This window comes from Hermetia illucens, chromosome 2, assembly GCF_905115235.1.
Source record: "Hermetia illucens chromosome 2, iHerIll2.2.curated.20191125, whole genome shotgun sequence".
NCBI lineage: Eukaryota > Metazoa > Arthropoda > Insecta > Diptera > Stratiomyidae > Hermetia > Hermetia illucens.
In genome coordinates this window covers 96241180-96250744 of record NC_051850.1, presented here as the reverse complement: position 1 = coordinate 96250744, position 9565 = coordinate 96241180, and positions in this window count along the sequence as shown.

The following is a 9565-nucleotide window of genomic DNA, read 5'->3' as shown; positions in this document are numbered from 1 at the left end:
GATGAGGGTGTAGGTGCAGGCACAACATTCATACAACTCGATGCGAGGTCTAAGCGACTTGTACAACGAAACTCCCGACTTGAGCCCACAAAGAGCTCTGCCCGTAATATTGGCCCAAACTCAACCGTCATAAAACTCCTGCAAGGGGTTCTCACGGAACAGTTGTTCTCCGGGACCCATCCCGGTTCACATGGTACCAGATAAGCTTCGCGGTAAGAATCGCATCGCAGACTCGAGTCTGATTAGCCACACCGAGAGAAGTTCCGTTTAAATTCGGTGGCGATATGAGGTCAATTTGGAACGACTGGAAAAAGTTGGATCGGCAATGCGAACGTTTCCAGGTATTAGTCAATCGCCAAATCGCCAATCCGCGACAGAATCGATGGCTTGATTTTAAGCTATTTAAATACCTTTCTGGCAACGACTGCGCTAATGTTCATCCGTGTGGGTGGTGGTGCCCGCTGAAATTAGATTCACCCGAGAGCCCGAACCCCCTAATAGGGATCTGAAAGTGGCAACTTCCCGTTGGGAGCATTGACCCGAATAATGGCATAGGCTAACAGCACGTAACAATCTAGTGGATTGGCTGCGTGTGCTGCAGCAGTTTTATTTTTTTCGGGGGAGCTAGTAAGCAAGTTTCCGCAGTTGGAATCATGGAGGTAGATGCTGGTGATGGAATTGAAAGCGGTTTTAGTGCGTTGTGCTTAGCGCATTTTTTACATCCTCCCGTGTATTGTGTAGAAGCGTTGCCTTACCTTGCGTACCTTGGCACAAGGAAAGGGTTGATCTACCATCACCTGGGTGCCTTTCCGATAAACCGCCTAGACTCGTAGTAGTTTCTACCGAGATAATATCTTAAATTTAAAATAAAACACTTCGTCCTCGCTAATCAATGTTTTATTATCAAAAGGTCATTCTACATCATTTACTTTATATCTTTGTATTTACATGCGCCTTCGAAATTCACACGAAAAATTGCTGAATGCCAATCGAGTTTCCCACAGCAAAATGCAAGATAGTTTTCTATTTCACTGCGCACTTAAGCCTTGTTTGTTTAACATACTTTGTTCCTATTATTCTGCGCTTGTGTTACTTACAAAAGTCCCGAAAATGTCGTTTAGGCAACCAATTAACCCATACGACGCATTTTTTTGTATTTATATTTCCACATTTTGCGGGTTTTGGGCACATTTTAATTCGCTTCATACAGAGGAATGTGAATTTCTCGAAATTCGTCTTCCTTAGGCTGAATGATGTTTTGTTGATTGTCAACTTGCCGATTGAACGTTTTCCTTCTTAGGTATACAAGACTTGTTGAAGATTTTTGCCGTTCAACGGAATTCAATTTTTTGCTACGCTGCTATTTGGAAATGGTGCGATGACGACCAATTCACAATTGGCGAGTTCATCGGAAATGTGTCTTTGTTTGTTCTAAAACGTATCCGAGACACACTGCCGTGAATCGGGAACAGTTCATTTTGCTTAGAAATCTCACCGACAATTCATTCGCAATTGTTCTATTCGCCACTAGGTGGCTGCTGGATGGGAATTTAAAAATCGGGGCGGAGTTGTTTTTTTCATGTCCGGACTGAGTGGGTTGGGAGCTCCCGAGTGGTCTAGGCGTTTTTTCTTGGAATCCACCTCACACCACGCGCCGGCTGCCGACGGGAATGTGGGAACTTCTTGAAGGAGGAAGGAGACCTTGGCCAAGTAAGTGACGCCTTGCACGCACCCGAGCGCCTCAACTGCTCGGGCCGGGGGCAGGTACGCGGCACGCACCCGAGCCTTCCTTGCACGCGGAAGTCCTTTGGCCGCTGGCGTCCGCTCGGCAGTTTCGGTTCGGCTCAGTGTGGTGCGTGTGGGCCTTTTCGTTGGCGGTTCTGCGAGCGGCGACTTGCACTTGTGAGATCGAGCGGCGCGCGGGAGTCGTTAGTAAGTGAAGCGGGGAGGGACGCCGGCGACGCAGTTTTTGCAATGGCAGTGGCGGCTCGAAGTGCACGGAAGTGACTGAGCGGTGATTGATGGCGCGCAGGCGTTGCTCATAGGCGGAGTTTTTTCCTTGGCTGGAATTGAGGCAGAAAACATTTTTGCGGACAGACATTTTTCTGTTTCTTTGTGTTTCTTTTCGGTTTGCGAAGGACTCGGTTGCACCACCCAGCGGAGTAGCGAGCGTGTGCCGAGGGGTCGTGTGGGTGGCGGTGGGTGGACGGCGTGGTGCCGCGCTGGGCCTGGGTTGCTCATCGCCCGAACTTCTTCGACTCGGCTTAGCTTGGCGCCCTTGAGAACGAGATGGCGTCTTCTTCGTGGCGGAATGAAAATAGCGCGAAGTGGACCCGCAAGGACGCGGAAGTTGCGGGCGGGTGATGCGATTCGGTGTCGATTACGACGACGCGGGCCAGCGGGCGCCGCGAGGGGTGGCGAGGACCCGGTTGTTTGGCATTCGTCGTGGTGAAATGATGTGGAAGCAGGCGGCGGCGGGCGCCGTCTTATTTGCATCTCCTTCCGCTTGTCAGCGGCTCCGTGCAGTTGCCTTCGACGACGACGGGCCGGGTTCGACTCGTAGTTGTCCTTCGTTAGTAAACCGGTTCGCATCAGGTGCGCTGGCCGGCTCCTGCCTGACTTTGGGGTGACTTTGACTCGGCTGTGGAGCTGTGCGCCTCCGGACACTTGCACTTATTACTGTGCCTCTGAGACGAAAGTGCTTCCAATTGCCGCCTCGAAAATCGCAAGCAATTACAAGTTGCCGCCTAACCACATCAGCGGCCCATGCCTGCCGGCGAAACGTGGCGAGATCGAGTGTTGCCAGTGAGTTGACCGTGTGCCATAATTCAGTGAGTTTTGTGGATTTTTGACAAAGTCGGGCCGAGTTGACGAGATCACAGTCGCGGTCCGGTGCCGCCTGAAACTTAGGTGAAAATCGCGTTTCGGAGTGAAGTGTGACTCGCAAAGTGTGTGTTGTGGCCGCTGACCTGCTCTCCTGCACTGCACGGTAATTATGAAATTCATTCAAATTGATTTGGGCAAGACACTTGAAGCCAGGTGCACTTGATTTAATCACGGAATCCGCTTCCTGTTATTCGCTCTTAAATCTTCAATCTGAGCGGTTACCTGTCGCCTGCTGCTTTGCGAAGATGTCGTGCGGCCAGTGACCCACTTTTAGGTCGTCTGAACGTCCATTCACCGGGCATGGGCGCAAAGCGTCTTCCTCGAGGGCTCCGCGGATCAGGGATCGCAGAAAGCCCCATTGTGTTGTGGCCAGTTGGCCGCCACTTTCATTGCTTCTTAGCTTCTGTTGTTCTTTTACTGGTCTCGGCCGCAAGGAAGAAACGGATGTTTTTCTCGGCATCAACATGCAGCCCGGAGACCTCGACTTGGTGAGATTTCCTCACATTGTTTTTTTCGTTCCGGCCAGTCTCAGCGGTTCTTTTGAGATTTTCATGGTTTTGCACTACCTCAGTGGGAACAGAAGGTTGCAAGGCTGCTACTGCAGTTCGCCAAGTTCGACTGCTTTTCTGGGCCCCCCGCATCTCAACAAGGGGTCGGAGAACAGTAGCCTCGAAATGGTTGATTGCATTGTGAAGTTATTGATGAAATAACGGCAGGGAGTGTAGTACCCTTTTTGAGACGACACTTTTCGTTTAGGCTCTTCGCAGGATTTTAGTGAGCTTAGAACTTCTGGAATAGTCAAATCAACCCGTCCTCAAAAAATATGATGACTGGGAATCTGCGTGCAAAATTTTCGTGAATTGTCTAAGACTGTGTTGTCGTTGGTAAATTTGGTGCGTTTTGGACTGCTTTGCGGAATTGTGCGTTTAGTTGAGGTAGACTCGGCATCTTGCACTTTATCAACCTCTTGCTTGGAGGATGCTCGAGTTGCTAGCACTTTGGCATTTTATTCTCGAGATACAAGTCAAGCTTTTGCGAGTTATGTGAGGCATCTCTAGTTCACTTTTGTTCGTTTTGAAGGCTTTGTGTAAAATGAAACCTTATTGAAATTGGTCAGTCACTATTCAACTAAAAGCTTTTAAATTTAAGGGTGGCATTAAACACAAATAATTGGCTACATATTCGACAGAATTGGTTAAGTGTCAGCCTGTCCCGCTTGTCATTTACACAGCATTAAGTGCGATGAAATATAGTAGGAAAAAAACAATCCGAAAAGCAGATTGCGAATAATCTATCTCCACAAAGGAGTGAACCGAAGGCATACATATTCTCATATGGTTTTTTTTAACTCTCAAGTTACTTCTAACGATCAAAATAGTTAGGAAAATAAAACAGTAACATCGTTTCTTCCATAATAATAATAATAATAATCGTTGACGCGAAAGTCGAATCCCTTCATTCAAGACCGTATAGGTACCCTTCAGGACTACAGGTTTTCTTCGTTAGCAAAATATTTAATTTTATTTTTTTGAATACCGATATTTCACGGTCAGCTGAATCCGGCTTCATCGCTCTATCAATCTAGTTGCTCAAGCACTAGATAACTGATTGCTGGAATATTACGTAAAATTAGCATTTTACTAGTGAAGGAAACGATGTTGGTGTTTTACTCTTCCAGTTTATTAAAATATGCTTTAGCGGATGTTTTTGAAATAAAGTATGAACATAAACAGAGTTTGGGAAGGCATTGAGCAGAATCCTTATATATCACGAAAAACTCTCTTCATAAATAGGTGGAATGTATAAAACATTTCCAGCAATAATATGCGCAAACTTTTCTTTTCGATCACCGAATCAGCTTCCAGAAGAGATTTCTAAACCGGAAGCAGGATCTCAGAAGTGTGCGGACTATGTAACTTTGGGCTATAATAATGATAAGACTAACAATGTTTTGGGACAATGTTCGAAGAATAAGTGAAATTATATGGGGGAACCTTGTAGATATGTATTTTTAAGAAAAATAATTTTGCCACTTGAAAAAATTTCAAATTGGGACTTCCGTTTTTAGAAGGTGTTTTTTTCAGAGCTTAAAAGTGGTTGCTTTTAAAGTTCAAGCTGATTTCCGCTAAACCCTTCAATATTGAGGAGCATTTTCTCCACAAAGTGTCAATTTTGTTCTTTAATGCCTTTTCTGTTCCGATTTTTCTGTGGTTTGATTACCTTTCTAGGTTTGCTTTATTTTGTGTTATTGTCGAATCTCTGTTTTCTCATTTTTTCCATAGTTTCCTATTTCCACAATGAATACTGATAATACTTTGAAATTCACCCTAAAAGTTGTTCATGTTTTCTAATAATTAAACTTATAAAATTATTCAGTTGTTAGTTCAGAGTAACATCCATTTATTACTGACCATTCTGTCTAGCATCATTTTGTGTCTGTGTTTCACGTTTTGCACAAAACTATATTCACGCCCAAATTTAGCAAAATTCCTCAAGTGATTAGGTTGAAACGTTGTGGGTGTCGAGGAATTTTAACTTTACAAATAATTAGCAGAACCTATTTAGAAATGTGTTCAAAAGTTTACAAGGCAATTATTTTCCATCTAGAATTTCACTATCGGTAAGCGCCCATACTGCGACGGTCTAGTTTCCATTATTATTTGTATTAAGAAAGCACAAATATGATTAAGAGAAATCAGTGAACTGGAATAAAGTAAAAGTCAATCCAACGGTAGCTACACGCGAGCGACTTCTACGAAATATATGATAATAATTCTTCTTGCATTTATTAATAATTTTTACTTATAACCAGCGAAAGAAATACTGATAGTATGCACAATTTATTTGTGGAGTAAATATTCCTTGGAACGAACACCAAATATATCCATAATGAATTTTGTTTTCTTTGAAATTTGACTGAAAAGATGGCAAATATTTTGATATGTCTTTGAAATTTGCAAGCACCGAAAATGGAATTCTCTCGCTCGTTCAAGGTATTTTTTGATTAAAAGACAAGGTTAGAACCCGGAACACGTTCATTGATGTGGATTAAGCAACACTTTTCTATAACATTCTAAACTTCTATCTATTAACATGAAATTGAATAAAAAAATACTCAATTTTTGTCTCAAATCATTTAAAAATTCAAATTTACGATAATTTTTCCGAAACTCACAAAAACTTTCATTGGTTAATTCTGTTGGTGGTGGTGGCGCTTTATTGATAAGACATGAAATTTACCATCAAAGCCCATGGACCATATTCGCAACAAATACGACGCATCTCTACAATGATTATTTGGATTTTTGAACCGTCAAAAGAAGTAAGGGGTGCAAGGAGCGATAAAAATATCAAAAGGAATATGAAAAAACAGTTTGAATGCTTCTTATACTTAATTCGATGAGCGGTTTATACTTTAATACCAGGAAGAAAGTCCATCGCCTTGATAAAGCCTTTAGTTTCTATCTATTAATGATTTCGTGATTCTGCCAACTACCAAATAGCGCCCACTAGACATTTATAATTCATATAATATAGCATGACTAAGAATTATATAATCATATCACTAAACAAAATCGTTTTTCTCTAAATTAAATTACTGGAAGTTTTGAACCCGCAGTTCAGAGAAATTTCCTTTTCCCGTGGGCGCAGCAACCGGTATCGGGTCTGGGCCTGGCTTAGTAAGGAATTCCAGACATCCCGGTTTTGCGCCGAGGTCCACCAATTTGATTAGGTGACCCGCCCACCCCTACCTGTTGAGCCGGATTTTATCCACAACCAGCCGTCGTATCGCTCATAGATTTCATCGTTATAGAGGCTACGGAATCGTCCATCCTCATGTAGGGGCCGAAAATTCTCCGGAGGATTGTTCTCTGGAACACGTCCAAGAGTTCGCAATTTTTCAGCTTGCCTCTAAGGAATACATAAGGAATAGCAAGATCACTGTCTTGTACAGTAAGAGCTTTGGAACCATGGTGAGCGGAACACTTTTTGCAAGGTGAATAGGGTCTATTGGCTGCTAGAACCATGCGCGGATTTCATCGTCATAGCTGTTATTGGTTGTGATTTTCGACCCTAGATAGAAGAAATTTTCAATGGTCTCAAAGTTGCAGTTTCCTATTTTTATTATTTTCATTTGACCAGTGCGATTCGATGTTGTCCATTCTTTGGTTTTTGGCGCTGACGTTGTCACCATGTACTTCGTCTTGCCCTCATTAATGTCCAGTCCAAGATCTAGCGCCGCCTGCTCGGATGAAGGTAGACTGTACATCTCGGGTTGTTCTTCATATAATGTCAATATCGTCAGCGTAGGCCAGTATTTGGGTGGACTTAAAGAGGATGGTGCCTCTGGCATTAACATATGCTTCGCGGATCACATTTTCCAGCTGCAGGTTGAAGAGGACGCATGATAAGGCATCCCTTTGTCTTAGACCGTTGTTGATGTTGAATGGTCTCGAAAGTGATCTTGCTGCTTTTATCTGGCCTCGTACATTGGTCAGGTTCAGCCTAATTTTAGGATTCTATACATATTTTTAATCATCTTCTTATTTCTTAGCCTTAGTCTCGTTCGGTAGCTGGGGGCTTATCGCGATCAAGTTCACCACGTTTCTCGATCAAAGGCCTGGACCAAATGGTGTCGAAAAGCTAGGAAATCATTAGTAATGAAAATCCCGTAGCTTTTCCTCATTCAAATATATTTACGTCGGAATATATTTCCGAAACTACTCCTTTTTCAGTACTTTGGGAGCCGAGGTGCTGAAGGTCGGACGTAAAGTAGTTTTGTAAAAGGAGGGACTACGAAATTTTTTGTTTTATTATTAGAATAAAAAAGACAAGCGTGGTACAATTTTGTCTTGGCACGAGCTTTTCCTGGTTTTACTCTCATCTTACACTTGCCATTAAGAAAAGTGATCCTGAACAGCCATGGTAATTACAATATGTATTTCAAATTATTTTATTACTGAGTTTATATACCAAACTTGTGCCTTAGCATTACGTACATTATTCTCCTTGCTGCCTGGTATTTCAGGGCTAGAGTTAATTTTTGCTCGCACATTTGAGCTGGGTCTCATTTGGAATAAAGCTTAACTGTGTCTGCTGTGTGCTTCTTTTCCGCTGGTAATTGATTCACTAATCGTTGAACGTATTGTAAGAAAATTTTGTTCAACATCGTACCAGTGGCTGCTAGGACTACTTTGGTCTGTCGACGAACTACAAAAGAAGCGGTGGCAGCGGAACACCAACCATTTTTTATATTACTTTCGGTACTAGCAGTATTAGTGAGAAACCAGTTACCGGAATCCTAATCCGTATGAAATGCTAGTTATTCGTGTACAATCAATGTTTTCCAAATTTATTTTTCGTGTTCACTATGTTTATTTTAGTTTTGATGTATGGAAAACTCATGACCTGAATAAGACACATTTCATGAAAAATTAAAAAATTAAAGTACACTTTAAATTTCTCACCGCTTTTTTGACGAGTGAAGGCAATAGTAACTTTTTTAGGAATTTTAATGCCAACATTTAAACGAAAAAAAAACTAAATACCTAAAATTAAATGTTTAAAATTAGCTGATAAGATATCGTCTCGGTTCTAAAACATAAAAGCTTATCGTTTAGCTTTAGCGAGTTTGAAACGTCTGAATGAACGAAACAGTATAACATGATTATAAATCATGAGAAGCTTGCAGCTAATATCGGATGATGAATTTAATGGTTTTCCTTAATTTATTTATTCATTATTTCATACATTATTTAAAAAAAATCGTATGCGTGTAAGATGTATTTTATATGAACGAAAACAGTGTATTTGTTTTTCTTTGGCATATATAAGTAATTATTTATTAAGAACAACAAAATAATTCCAAAATTAAAACAATGATAATCTTTCCTTGTTGCAAAACTATAAGCAAATTACTGAAAGCGTTCTAGTCATGTTTTGTATACTTTACAACATAAATTAAAATTAATTAATATATTTGAATTTGTAATTTGCTCTGCATTTGTTGTTTTTAGCCAGTTGACTATCAAATCGACTTCTACACTGCTTAGGAAGTTTGGATTATATTGTCTTTAAAACATTGTTCCGATTTGCAATTAAAAATTTTATCAATGTTATTGGTTCTTTAGTTTGGACAATGATCATTTTTTCCGACAGTTCCTAGGCTATTTGTTTGGAATAATTATGTCCAAAATTATAGAAATTCTAAAAGCGGTAAACAGAAAATCAACCTTTAAGATTTCCTATTATGGGGCCATCCCGTCTGTCGGATTCCAGGAATCGATTTTTTTTTTGTATTTAGGGAAACATTTTTTTCCCTTAGTGTTTTGTCCTTACCGGTCTAGGTAGACTAAGCAAAGAAACCCCTTCGTTTTCTTTCCACGTAAAATTAAAACATTTAAGATACCGCCGTGCTGCAAAACTATGAAGAAATTTGTCAATCCGATATGTGTACTTTTATTTTGATGTAAATTAAAAAAGCATAAAATTCAAACATTTTTATGAATTTCATATTTTTATGATGATAATTGGTAATTTTTCGAAACTACTCTGAAAGAGACATTGTCTAACACTGACACTTACACGATGCTACTGACGTTTCTTGAACTTTGAAGACCAAATTTGCAATAGAATTTCCAATCGCACTTAACTTATCATTTCTTTATCAATTTCTCAG